Source organism: Podarcis liolepis (assembly GCF_965112155.1).
Source record: "Podarcis liolepis genome assembly, chromosome: 17".
Taxonomy (NCBI): domain Eukaryota; kingdom Metazoa; phylum Chordata; class Lepidosauria; order Squamata; family Lacertidae; genus Podarcis; species Podarcis liolepis.
In genome coordinates, this window is record NC_139571.1 from 7,330,153 (window position 1) to 7,341,981 (window position 11,829).

Here is an 11,829-nt window from a genome sequence, read left to right on the forward strand (position 1 = left end):
AAGAGGGGGCGGTCCCTGCCTGTTGAAGGAGGCAGTGGTAAAACCACTCCTTAAGAAACCAGCCATGGATTCAGAAAACTTAACTTAACTACCGGCCAATTGCTAATCTCCCTTTCCTGGGCAAGGTTCTGGAGCGAGTGGTTGCAGACCAGATCCACATGCTTTTGGGAGAAACTGATTTTCTGGATCCATTTCAGTTTGGGTTTAGGCCTGGTTTTGACACAGAAACTGCTCTGGTTGCCCTTTATGATGACCTCTGTCAAGAGAGAGACATGGGAAACGTGTCCCTGATTAATTCTTCTCGACCTCTCAGTACCATCCACCATGTTATCCTTCTGGAGCAATCCTGAACTAGGGATGGGTGGCACCGCTTTGTGGTGGTTCCCGTCCTACTTGGATGGTTGTTCCCAGGGGGTGTTGCTTGGGGGAATGCTTTTCAGTCCCATGGAACCTTCAGTGGGGGGTTCTGCAGGGCTCATTCCTTTTCCCCACATTGTTTAACATTTACATGAAACCACTGGGTGCGGTTATCCGGAGGTTCTGAATACATTGTCAGCAGTATTCTGATGACAGCTCTATTTCTTATTTACATCTGCAAGAGCTCCTCCCTTACGTCACCTGCCATTGTTAGCATAGGTTTGATGTCTGCTGTGCTACACCTCAGCTGCTGGGAATAAACTACAGGTTGGCTGTGTCTCTGGAGGAGTCCTCATTCTTCCCCTGGGTGCCTTCTACCTGCTCAGGGGACAAGAGATCTCCACAGTTTTGGAAACGTTCTCACTGAAAATGTGTACACACACATGCACAAATAACACGCACACATGTATATGAATTGACCATGGAACTCTGTATGTCTACAGTTTCGTAGAGATGGGAGTTCCTTGAGCGTGCGCTTTATTAGATAACAATATTTAGCCAACCTTCGCTCAAGATCCAAGGGCATGTGCACACTTGAGGTTAGGCTGAGAGATTGTGACTGGGCCAGTCCTAATCCAGCACTCTGACCACTAAGACACACTGGTTTTGAATCTGCGCCTCTTCATTCTTTGTCAAACACTGAACTGGATTGCTACTCTTAACATGGAATCACTGCCGCGGCTAACCAATCATACTTACCATGGTTGTTGTTAAAGATTTCAGAGATAATGTCTGTGAAATAGTTGGAAAACTTGTAGGGAAAGTGACTAGCATAGTAATACGAGAACCCTGGTATCTGTCCATTAATTCACTAAATGTTATTACTTCTTCACCCAGGGAAGAAGAGGTAAGTCCCAGCACCTCTCCTTTCATTCACTGACCATTGCACCTTCCCCTTTCCTTCTATAAACTGGCATTTCTCCTGTTTTGATGTGAATAACCAATCCTGAATTACTGTTGGAGGTAGTATTCGTTATTGCATAGGACCACCATTTCAGACTGGTCCCTAACCTTGGACATATTTAATCGCAAAAACCAGAGATAGAAAGTGGGAAGAGTTATAAGTGCATTTGTTGTGGTGACGCTTTCATAGCTCATCTTAAAAGCTAGTGTCCACCACACTTTATATGATTAAGAGAAACATCTTCAAGTGGGACAATACAGATTCTGAATGGCTGTGGGGGGGACAGGGGCAGATTTAGCCCCTTCCTAATGTTCCCAGGAACACTCCTTCACCCTCACCTGCATAAGCGAATGGATGCCATTTACTCACATAAGAAGAAAAATAAAGAGTGGTGCTTAATAATAATAATAATAATGATTTATTATTTATACCCTGCCCATCTGGCTCGGTTTTCCCAGCCACTCTGGGAGGCTCCCAACAGAATGTTAAAAACACAATAAAACATCAAACATTAAATACTTCCCTAAACAGGTTTGCCTTCAAATGTCTTCTAAAAGTCAGGTAGTTGTTTATTTCCTTGACATCTGATGGGAGGGCGTTCCACAGGGCGGGCGCCACCACCAAGAAGGCCCTCTGCCTGGTTCATTGTAACCTCACTTTTTGCAGTGAATGAACCCCCAAAAGGCCCTCGGAGCTGGACATCAGACTGAACAATGGGGGTGGAGACGCTCCTTCAGGTATACTTCAGGTCAAATCTGTGGTTGGGGCAAAACCTGTCCCTGACGCTGATACAAAGGGGGCTGGGTTTGAAGACACTCGAATTCAGGACGCAAGGGAGAAATGTGCTAAGAGGAAGGCACGCTTGCCAAATCCACACCGTGATCAACTCCCACCCGGGAACCAATGTCCCCACTGTGGAAGGACATGTGGGTCCTGAATTGGCCTCCACAGTCACTTACGGATTCATTGTTAAAACCTTGTTTATGGAAGACAATCTTACTCGGCTACAAGTGATCACCAAAGAAGAAAAAGAAGCTATTTCTACCTGGTGCAGAAACGCCGAGTGGAATTCAACGTTGTGCTTTTCGGACTGTTCCACCAGGACAAGCATTTCAGCTTACCAGATGGAACAATCCCTCCTCTTCTCCTCTTGCACCGCGCGCCCCCCAGCCAATCGCCGGGGGCTTGCAGGGGGAGAGGAAGAAGCCCATTTGCACAAGCAGAAGGCATTGCATCAGTGAGTAGTTGCAGAATACACCCACAGAACAGCCCTAGTTGGGAGGGGCCCTTTTTTGTTGCCAATCTGCCATCTTTACCCAAGATAATAACTACAATATTTTGGTCACCCTACTGCCCAACTAGTGGATCTATGAGAGAGAGTGCTGTGTGGAATATGGTTGTGTGAGGAGGAGGAGGATGGTAATGATGATGATTAATTGAATTTATATACAGTGGTACCTCGGGTTAAGTACTTAATTCGTTCTAGAGATCCGTTCTTAACCTGAAACTGTTCTTAACCTGAAGCACCACTTTAGCTAATGGGGCCTCCTGCTGCCACCACACAATTTCTGTTCTCATCCTGAAGCAAAGTTCTTAACCCGAGGTAATATTTTTGGGTTAGTGGAGTCTGTAACCTGAAGTGTATGTAACCTGAAGTGTATGTAACCCGAGGTACCACTGTACTGCCCTATATCCAGAGGTCTCAGGGCGGTTCACATAATAAAATCAAAATATAAAACCACAAAATACATAATCAAAATAAAAACAATACCCTCCTCCCAAATAACCCACCATATTTTAAATGGCATGTATCATATAGTGCTTGCAGCATCATTAACACAAGGCACACTGACATTTGGTGACTTATGAAAAGTCTTTTAAAACTATTATTATTAGCAGAGCGCTATTTTATTGTGCCTTTGAATGTATGCAACAACAGCAGCAAGAATACTTATTGCAAAGTATTGGAAGACACAAGATTTACCCACTCTGGAAGAATGGCAGATGAAGATGATGGACTATATGGAATTGGCAGAAATGACTGGCAGAATCCGAGACCAGGGAGAAGAAATGGTGGAAGAAGACTGGAAGAAATTTAAAGACTATCTGCAGAAATACTGTAAAATTAATGAATGTTAAAATGATGTTGGACTGAAAATAAGTGGTTTTGGTATTAAGGCTAATAAGAATATGTAAATATAGATAGTTATATGGATGAAAATATATAGTTATAATAGGTTAAGAATATAGAGTAAAGATAAATGAAAGAGGGTAAGGATTTGCTGAAAGGACTTTGTAAACGGGAATACAAAAAGGGGAGGTGTGAGGAGGTCAAGGAAATAAGCAAATGAACTTGAAGATATTGAAAAATTGATTATTTCTTTTTTAAGAATTTTTTTTCTTTTTCTTCTCTCCTTTTTCTATTTTTTCAACTACCTGTTTTTTTGTATTTTGTATCACACTGTTTTTCTTTTTCTTTTTTTTCTTTTTAGGTCTCTTTTCTGGTAACTTGCTTGTTAGCTTTCGTTTTTTTCTTTTTTTCTTTTTTGTATGTGTAATTGTTGGTTTAATTATTTTTAATTTTTTAAAACCTATGTTTAGTGTAAAATCTCAATAAATATTTTTTAAAACAACAACAACAAAGGAGTGCTCATGTAGTTCTTTTTTTTGCTGGGTGGGGGATTGGGTGAGCGCTAGCAAGTATAATTCCCAGCGCATCCATGTCCTTCCATTACGTAACTTTTTTAATTTTATTTTAAATTTAGTAATAATAATTATTATTATTTATAATAATAATATTATTTACTTTCTTGGGCTCCATGATCACTGCAGATGGTGACAGCAGTCACGAAATTAAAAGACGCCTGCTTCTTGGGAGAAAAGCAATGACAAACCTAGACAGCATCTTAAAAAGTAGAGACATCACCTTGCCAACAAAGGTCTGTACAGTAAAAGCTATGGTTTTCCCAGTAGTGATGTATGGAAGTGAGAGCTGGACCATAAAGAAGGCTGATCGCCAAAGAATGGATGCTTTTGAATTATGGTGCTGGAGGAGACTCTTGAGAGTCCCATGGACTGCAAGAAGATCAAACCTATCCATTCTTAAGGAAATCAGCCCTAAGTGCTCACTGGAAGGGCAGATTGTGAAGCTGAGGCTCCAATACTTTGGCCACCTCATGAGAAGAGAAGACTCCCTGGAAAAGACCCTGATGTTGGGAAAGATGGAGGGCACAAGGAGAAGGGGACGACAGAGGATGAGATGGTTGGATGGTGTTCTTGAAGCTACCAGCATGAGTTTGATCAATCTGCAGGAGGCAGTGGAGGACAGAAGTGCCTGGCGTGCTCTGGTCCATGGGGTCACGAAGAGTCGTACACGACTAAACAACAACAACAACAAATTATTTATAAATAAATTTAAACATAATTTTAATATAAATATAAAGAAGGAGCTGGAATGGAAGCGATGTATACCAGCAAACCAGCAAAACTAAATATTAATATGCTAATGTTTACAGTGGTACCTCGGTTTTCAAACATCTTGTAAGTCAAACATTTTGGTTTTCGAATGCCAAAAACCCGGAAGTAGCTGCTTTGGTTTTCAAAAGCTGAAAACCCAGAAGTAACTGCTTCAGTTTTCGAACGCTTTTCGGAAGTCAAGCATGCCACGTAGCTTCCATATTGAGTTTTCCATAAGTAAATGCTTCCAGAAATGCATGCTTCGGTTTTCGAACGTTTTGGAAGTCAAACGGTCTTCTGGGAGGGATGCGGGTGGTGCTGTGGGTTAAACCACAGAGCCTAGGACTTGCCGATCAGAAGGTCGGCGGTTCGAATCCCAGCAACGGAGTGAGCTCCCATTGCTCGGTCCCTGCTCCTGCCCACCTCGCAGTTCAAAAGCACGCCGTGCAAGTAGATAAATAGGTACCGCTCTGGCAGGAAGGTAAATGGCGTTTCCGTGCGCTGCTCTGGTTCGCCAGAAGCGGCTTAGTCATGCTGGCCACATGACCCGGAAGCTGTATGCCGGCTCCCTCGGCCAGTAAAGCGAGATGAGCGACGCAACCCCAGAGTCGGTTACGACTGGACCTAATGGTCAGGGGTCCCTTTACCTTTACTAGGCTTGTGTAGGGTGGCAGCTTTAAATGTATTAAACACTGTAAATAAAGGTTCACTGTAAATAAAGCACCCATGAAATTGTGCTTAATCATAAAATGTCCACCAGGCACTTTTGCAGCTGGAAAAATAAATGCAACGAGCCCTGCCAGGGAGATTAGTCCCATCCCAACAAGCAGGAAAACAAATGCCGCCCTAGCCAATTAGAGCAAAATGGCTGCTATAATTTTCAAAGAAATAGAAGGGAAATGAAGAGATCCTACTCTCTTCTTCATTGGTCAGCACAAGTAAATGGCAGACCAATAGGTTTGGGTGCCTGAGCTAGAAAATCCAAACGGTGCCTCCGAAAATGCAATCATGAATGAAATATTTGACCACTGCCTTCTTTTTGGCACCTTCCAATCTGCCGTCACAGCCTGCCTAAATAATGGATCAGGCCCTGGAGGAAAATGAAGCAGGAAGTCCCTTCCTTGCTTGTCAATCAGACTAATGCCTTTGTATTCAGTGGCAGGAAAGAGCTCTGAGGGCCGAGGAAGGCTTGACTTCTGACTGATCAGCTGAGCAGAACACTGCTTGCTCATTTCGTCTGTATAATTTTGTTAGTAAATAGGCTGAAGAATTTGTTTTCTTTCTTTTTTTATTAGAAAATTTTATTTACAAACAAACAAACACATAGACATGAAACAAAATTCATATTACCCTACCACCCTAAATTACAGACATTAAAACATCCTTGTGACTTCCCTCCACCGTCTCTCACCCTCCTATATATTATAATATTTCACATTACAATTTTTATCTAAATTTATATTTCTTAACTCTTTTAACTTACTATTTATTTATTTTTTTAACAAGCTTTACAAACATTAATCCAAACATATCAACATGTTAGTTTTTGAGCAGTACTTGGACATATAATCCTCAAACCATTTCCATTGTATTTTTATTTTCTGGTTTGATTGGTACCTTATTACTGCAGTTAATCTTGCCAATTCTATAAATTCAGTTAGTTTATTTATCCAGTCAACCTTTGTGGGTATATATTTCCCTTTCCAGTTTTGTGCAAGGAGTAGCCTTGCTGCGGCTGTCACGTATAAGAATAATAATTTCCTATCTTTACCTATTATACTCAGTAAAGATGCCTCTGGTTTTTCCTCTAAATTAATTCTGAGCATCTTTTTTATTTCCTCATGATTTTTTTAACTTTCGCAAACCCCACCATAAATGTATCAATGTACCCTCTGCCTCCTCACACTTGCAGCACTTCCTTTCTCTTTAAATGGAAGCTGAAAATTCAAGGAAGAGTCCAGGAACATCTCAGATTTGGGATCCCAAACAAAGCGTTCATGGGCAGCACAGTCCCTTGCACATGCCACTTGACACCTGCGAAGGCCTCCCTTGCCACTAGTAATTTGGGGAAACAAATAGGGGTTTGTGGGGTTTATTGTAATGAAGTCTCCCTATCCGCCATCACTCTTCAGCTATTACATACAGCAGGCTAGCAAACCACAGATCATAGAGTTGGGACCACAAGGGTCATTTAGTCCAACCCCCTGCAATGCGGGAATCTCAACTGAAGCATCCCTAACAGATGGCCATCCAACCTCTGCTTGAAAACCTCCACGGAAGGAGAGTCCACCACCTTCCAAGGGAGACCGTTACACTGTCAAACAGCACTTACCGTATTTTTCACTCTATAAGACGCACCAGACCACAAGACGCACCTAGTTTTTGGAGGAGGAAAACAAGAAAAAAAATATTCTGAATATCAGAAGCCAGAACAGCAAGAGGGATCGCTGCGCAGTGAAAGCAGCAATCCCTCTTGCTGTTCTGGCTTCTGGGATAGCTGCGCGGCCTGCATTCGCTCCATAAGACGCACACACATTTCCCTTTACTGTTTTAGGAGGGTAAAAGTGAGTCTTATAGAGCAAAAAATACGGTATCTCTTTTTTTGAAAGTTTATTGATTATTTTCACATAACAAATTATTTCAGCAATTATATTTTTCCCCCTGATGGAAGCAGGGAGCTGGAGGAAGAGGGTTTGTTGAGAAAGGGTTGAAATCGAAGCAGATCTTAGGCACAGAAAGGGATGTCAGACTTTCCAAGTGTCCCTTTTTTCCAGGGACGTCCCTGATTTAGAGAATTCTAATCCGTTTCTGATTTGATCCCAGAATGTCCCACTTTTCCTTAAGATGTCCCCATTTTCATTGGAGAAATGTTGGGAGGTATGGAGTTATCCCACCACTGAGCCATCTGAAGGCAATCTTGTATACAGAAGTTTTTTTTAAAAAAATTAATGTTTTATTATATTTTTATATAGGTTGGAAGCTGCCCAGAGTGGCTGGGGCAACCCGGTAAGATGTGTGGGGTATAAATAGTAAAATGTTCACTATGGAATGGGACGTCCCTATTTTCAGCGGAGAAATGTTGGAGGGTATGGGATATACACCATAGAATGAGATTTCTTTTTTTGGTGAAGGGGAGGAGAGGAAGACAGGACAAGGACAAGCCAAACTGAGATGGAAATTTGTTTGTACAGTGCCATCAGTGTGCATGGTATATTGCAGAGTACAGGAGGGCAGTTCCTTGCCCTGAGGAACTTACAATCTAAATTTTCCACAGGGGAAGCGGGGGGGGGGGCATTTAAAGCAGCAAAGCTATATGCAGTTGTTTTATTTGCAAAGTGCTTCATTACAGGGCGTGTTACAGAAGGGCATGGGAATGAGTGGGTTGTGTGTCCAAAGGGCTTCATTCAAAAAGTGGGGCTTGAGGTTCACATACGGGTTTGAAACAAACAGGCAAATATTGGGCTGCAGGCTTCTGATCTTTACAGAACCAGGAACTGCCACATTCCCCAACCTTATAAAGAAAAGATCTGTGAAGCAGTCAATGTTTGCTGACTCCTGTGCCCTCTGCTGGAAATTCTCATGGCAGCACTCCTTTTGTAAACTAGTCAGCAACTAGTTTGGTAAAGGGAGTCTCAGGCCGGTTTCTCCACCCAGAATCCCTAAAGTGGTCTCTTAGCAGCTTCTGTTCCACTTTTCTCTGCACACCTTTCATTTTGTCTCATGCTTGGCAAATGGGAGAGGATCAGGTGGTCCTCCTTAGAAGGTGTCTGTGTGGGTCCAGCAGGCTCCAGCTTCTGATGCCTAAAGGATTTGCCTGCACTGCAATCCATCCTGAAGGAAAGTTGCAGGTCTTGTCCGCTGTTGTGCCTGACTTTTCTATTTTTCAGAATGGCAGCCAGTTATAAATAAAGTGTATGCTTGCACAGAAAGAATATCCAGGTGTTGCCAGTGGGGTTTCCTCCCCAATTCTTTGTTGATGGGTTGGGCATTCCTCTTCTCCGACACCTTCGGCACTAATGTTGCCAAATAATTTCACTTCTCTGGCATCAGGGCTGAAGCCTACAAGTGGTGGGCCTTGAATATGTGACCTGTGGGATTTCAGGTGAATATTTAGCCTGCGTACAACCTCCCAGATCTGCGCAAAGAAGAGAACTGCAGAGGGATGATCCCAAGGATCTCTTCACAGCAACAGGCTACCACAAGGCAGATCTTTAAACGTGATCCATAAACACAGTTCCAGCTTGCTTGCTGGTCTCAGCAACTAGAAACTGGGGGTGTGTGGGGAGCAAGCAAGCAAGCAATGTGTTTCCAAACCTGGATCTCTGCTACTCCTCCCGAACAGATAATCCATGATATCATAAATTTTCTGGCTGGGGTTAGAAGCACACAGACTTGGGCCACTGTAAGAACTGCGTCCATGGACTATGTCCATGGCATCCATTTTGCCTCACTGGATCAGGTCAACTATGGATTCAGGGGGTGGGAAAGAGAGTCAAGCAAACAACTCATAATTCAAGAGGGGGGGTTCCCCTCTGTGGGCATGGCTTGAACCTCACTTATAAGGTAGGGTTTTTGTGTCACCGGACACCAGATGATCGGCAGGTGGGAGGTTCTGCCCACCTGTCTGGGGGGCCAGTGAGGGTGCAGGATTTGGACTCTGGCCCACTGGTCCAGACCCTTCAAGTATCCCGATTTTCCAGGGACAGTCCCGGAATTATGAAAAATGTCTCGGCTTCTGATTTGATCCCAGAATGTCCCTATTTCCCCTGCCAAGGCCGCCAGTGTCATCTCTTGGGCAGCTTGTAGAGTGTTATGTACTGAGTTGAATAGGATCCAAACTGCAGCAGTCTGATTGGTCCTAGAACAATAGGATTCAGAATGCAGCAGTCTGATTGGTCCTAGAACAACGCAGCAGTATGATTGGTTGGCAGGAACCACCCAATCCTGCTCCAGATAGAAGTGAATCCACAACCTGATTGGCTTACAGTAGAATTCCGGAATTAGCCAATCATGTGCAGCCCATTGTGTAAATAATGTATATAAAGCAGATACTGTGAGGGGACTTTCATTCATTCCTCCTCACCACTATGAACTGAATAAAGAGCATGAAATCACTTTGCGACTCTGAGTATATTTCATAGAGGCTGCTGGAGAGCAGGTGAGGAGGGAGAGGCTGCAGCCACTGAGCCCACGTGACGTGCTTTCTCTGAGGTACAGTCGTATCTTCCGTTCAACTTCCAAAACGTTCAGAAACCAAAGCTCCTGCAGCCAATCAGAAGCCGCTGAAACCCTGTCAGACGTTCAGCTTCCAAAAGAACGTTCGAATACTGGAACACTCACTTCCGGTTTTTGATCGTTTGGGGACCAGAACATTTGACTAAGGTTACCAGACATCCCCATTTCCCAGGGACAGTCCCCAGATTTACAAATCAGTCCCCTGACAAAATCCTATCATTCCTACTGAAGTTGAAAAGTGTCCCCGGATTCATTGAAAAAAAATCTTAATATGTTTAATTTCATAATGTGAAGATCTAAGGATGTTAATGTCTAAGTTAAATTATTTTAAGAACTACGATTTGGAAAACCGTTAAAAGGACATGCAATGAAATTCAACCAAGGGGGAGCGAGGAAGTCACTTAATAACGTTAATAAGTGTAATTTTTAATAAGGCTATGATTTATGTTTGTTTATGTGTTTGTTTGTTTATAATGTTGTGAAAACCAATAAAAAAAATTTGAAAAATCAAATCAAATCTGGTAACCTTATGTTTGACTCTCAAGGCGTTCAGGAGCCGAGGTACAACTGCATAGACAAAGGACAGTCTCGCCCTGGGCAAGAAGAAAGGGGGAGTGGAGTCCAAGGAGTCTTGATTAAAACAAACAAATTCTTGGTGTGTGTTTTTCTTTTTGCAACTCTAGCAAAAACCAAATCAAATCGGGATTAAGGGATTTTCTCAGGATGGTGGAGGAGGTGTAGCCGTGGGGGCTTTCGCCCTCCTTCAGATAGGAAATGCTCTGCAGGAGTGCAGGGTGGGAACAAAAAATACCGGGTCGAGGGTGGTAAGTTGTGCGGGAGTGAGAAATGTCCCTATTTTCATCTGATGAGTGTTGGGAGGTGTGCTGGTCAGATCCTGTTCCTAACCCCTGTTTTAGAACTGGAGCCAATTCTATGTCTGAATATGTGGTTTCCTACTTTGGGAGACAACAGTATATCAATATACCATAACATTAATGTGTATTTTAAAAAGGAATTGGTGGAGAAGTGAACAGGTGTCAACCGTTATATTGATTTTTGCTTTTCTCTGACTAAAGTAATCAACTTTAATAGAGTTCAGCAAGCGGTTCGAGTGATTGTAACCGCCGGGTTAGTGACTTACTGCATTCCCTCCCCTCAACAACTTTGGGCCACCCTCCCCCCAAAAAAGCTCCACAACTCTGGCCCATTTTCTTAAACTGGAGTCCCCCCAAATAGTGGGTGTGTTATACACGGGGTGGGGGGTTGTTATTCACGGAAAAGTATGGTAACTTTGCTCCACTAAATGTGTACAGTGGTACCTTGGGTTAAGAACTTAATTTGGTCTGGAGGTCCGTTCTTAACCTGAAACTGTTCTTAACCTGAGGTACCACTTTAGCTAATGGGGCCTCCCGCTGCCGCCGCAATTTCTGTTCTCATCCTGAAGCAAAGTTCTTAACCCAAGGTACTATTTCTGGGTTAGCGGAGTCTGTAACCTGAAGTGTCTGTAACCTGAAGCGTCTGTAACCTGAGGTACCACTGTATTCTGCAGTTGACCTCCTTTGCAAATGTTTTATGTTGAAATCTTTAGGATAATATTTGAATTTCCTGTTAATTGTGTTGCTTTGTATGTATAATTTTCATTCCCACCCCTGTAATGTTTTATTCTGCATTGTTCTGTTTGATGTTTTAATTTAGGTTGTAAACCGCTTTGAGATTTCCCCCCCCCCCTTTAAAATGGTATAGAAATGAAATTGATGATGATGATGATGAAGATGAAGTAGAAGAAGCTTGCGCAGTCTCGGGCCACTACCACCTGT

At 42.9% G+C, this 11,829-nt stretch overlaps 1 long non-coding RNA gene across 1 annotated transcript in view; it reads right to left on the minus strand.

Moving 5' to 3' along the window:
- The window catches only part of LOC310697029, a 277,036-nt gene that overhangs the window by 189,948 nt on the left and 75,259 nt on the right, over positions 1 to 11,829 (minus strand). The window lies entirely within an intron of this gene.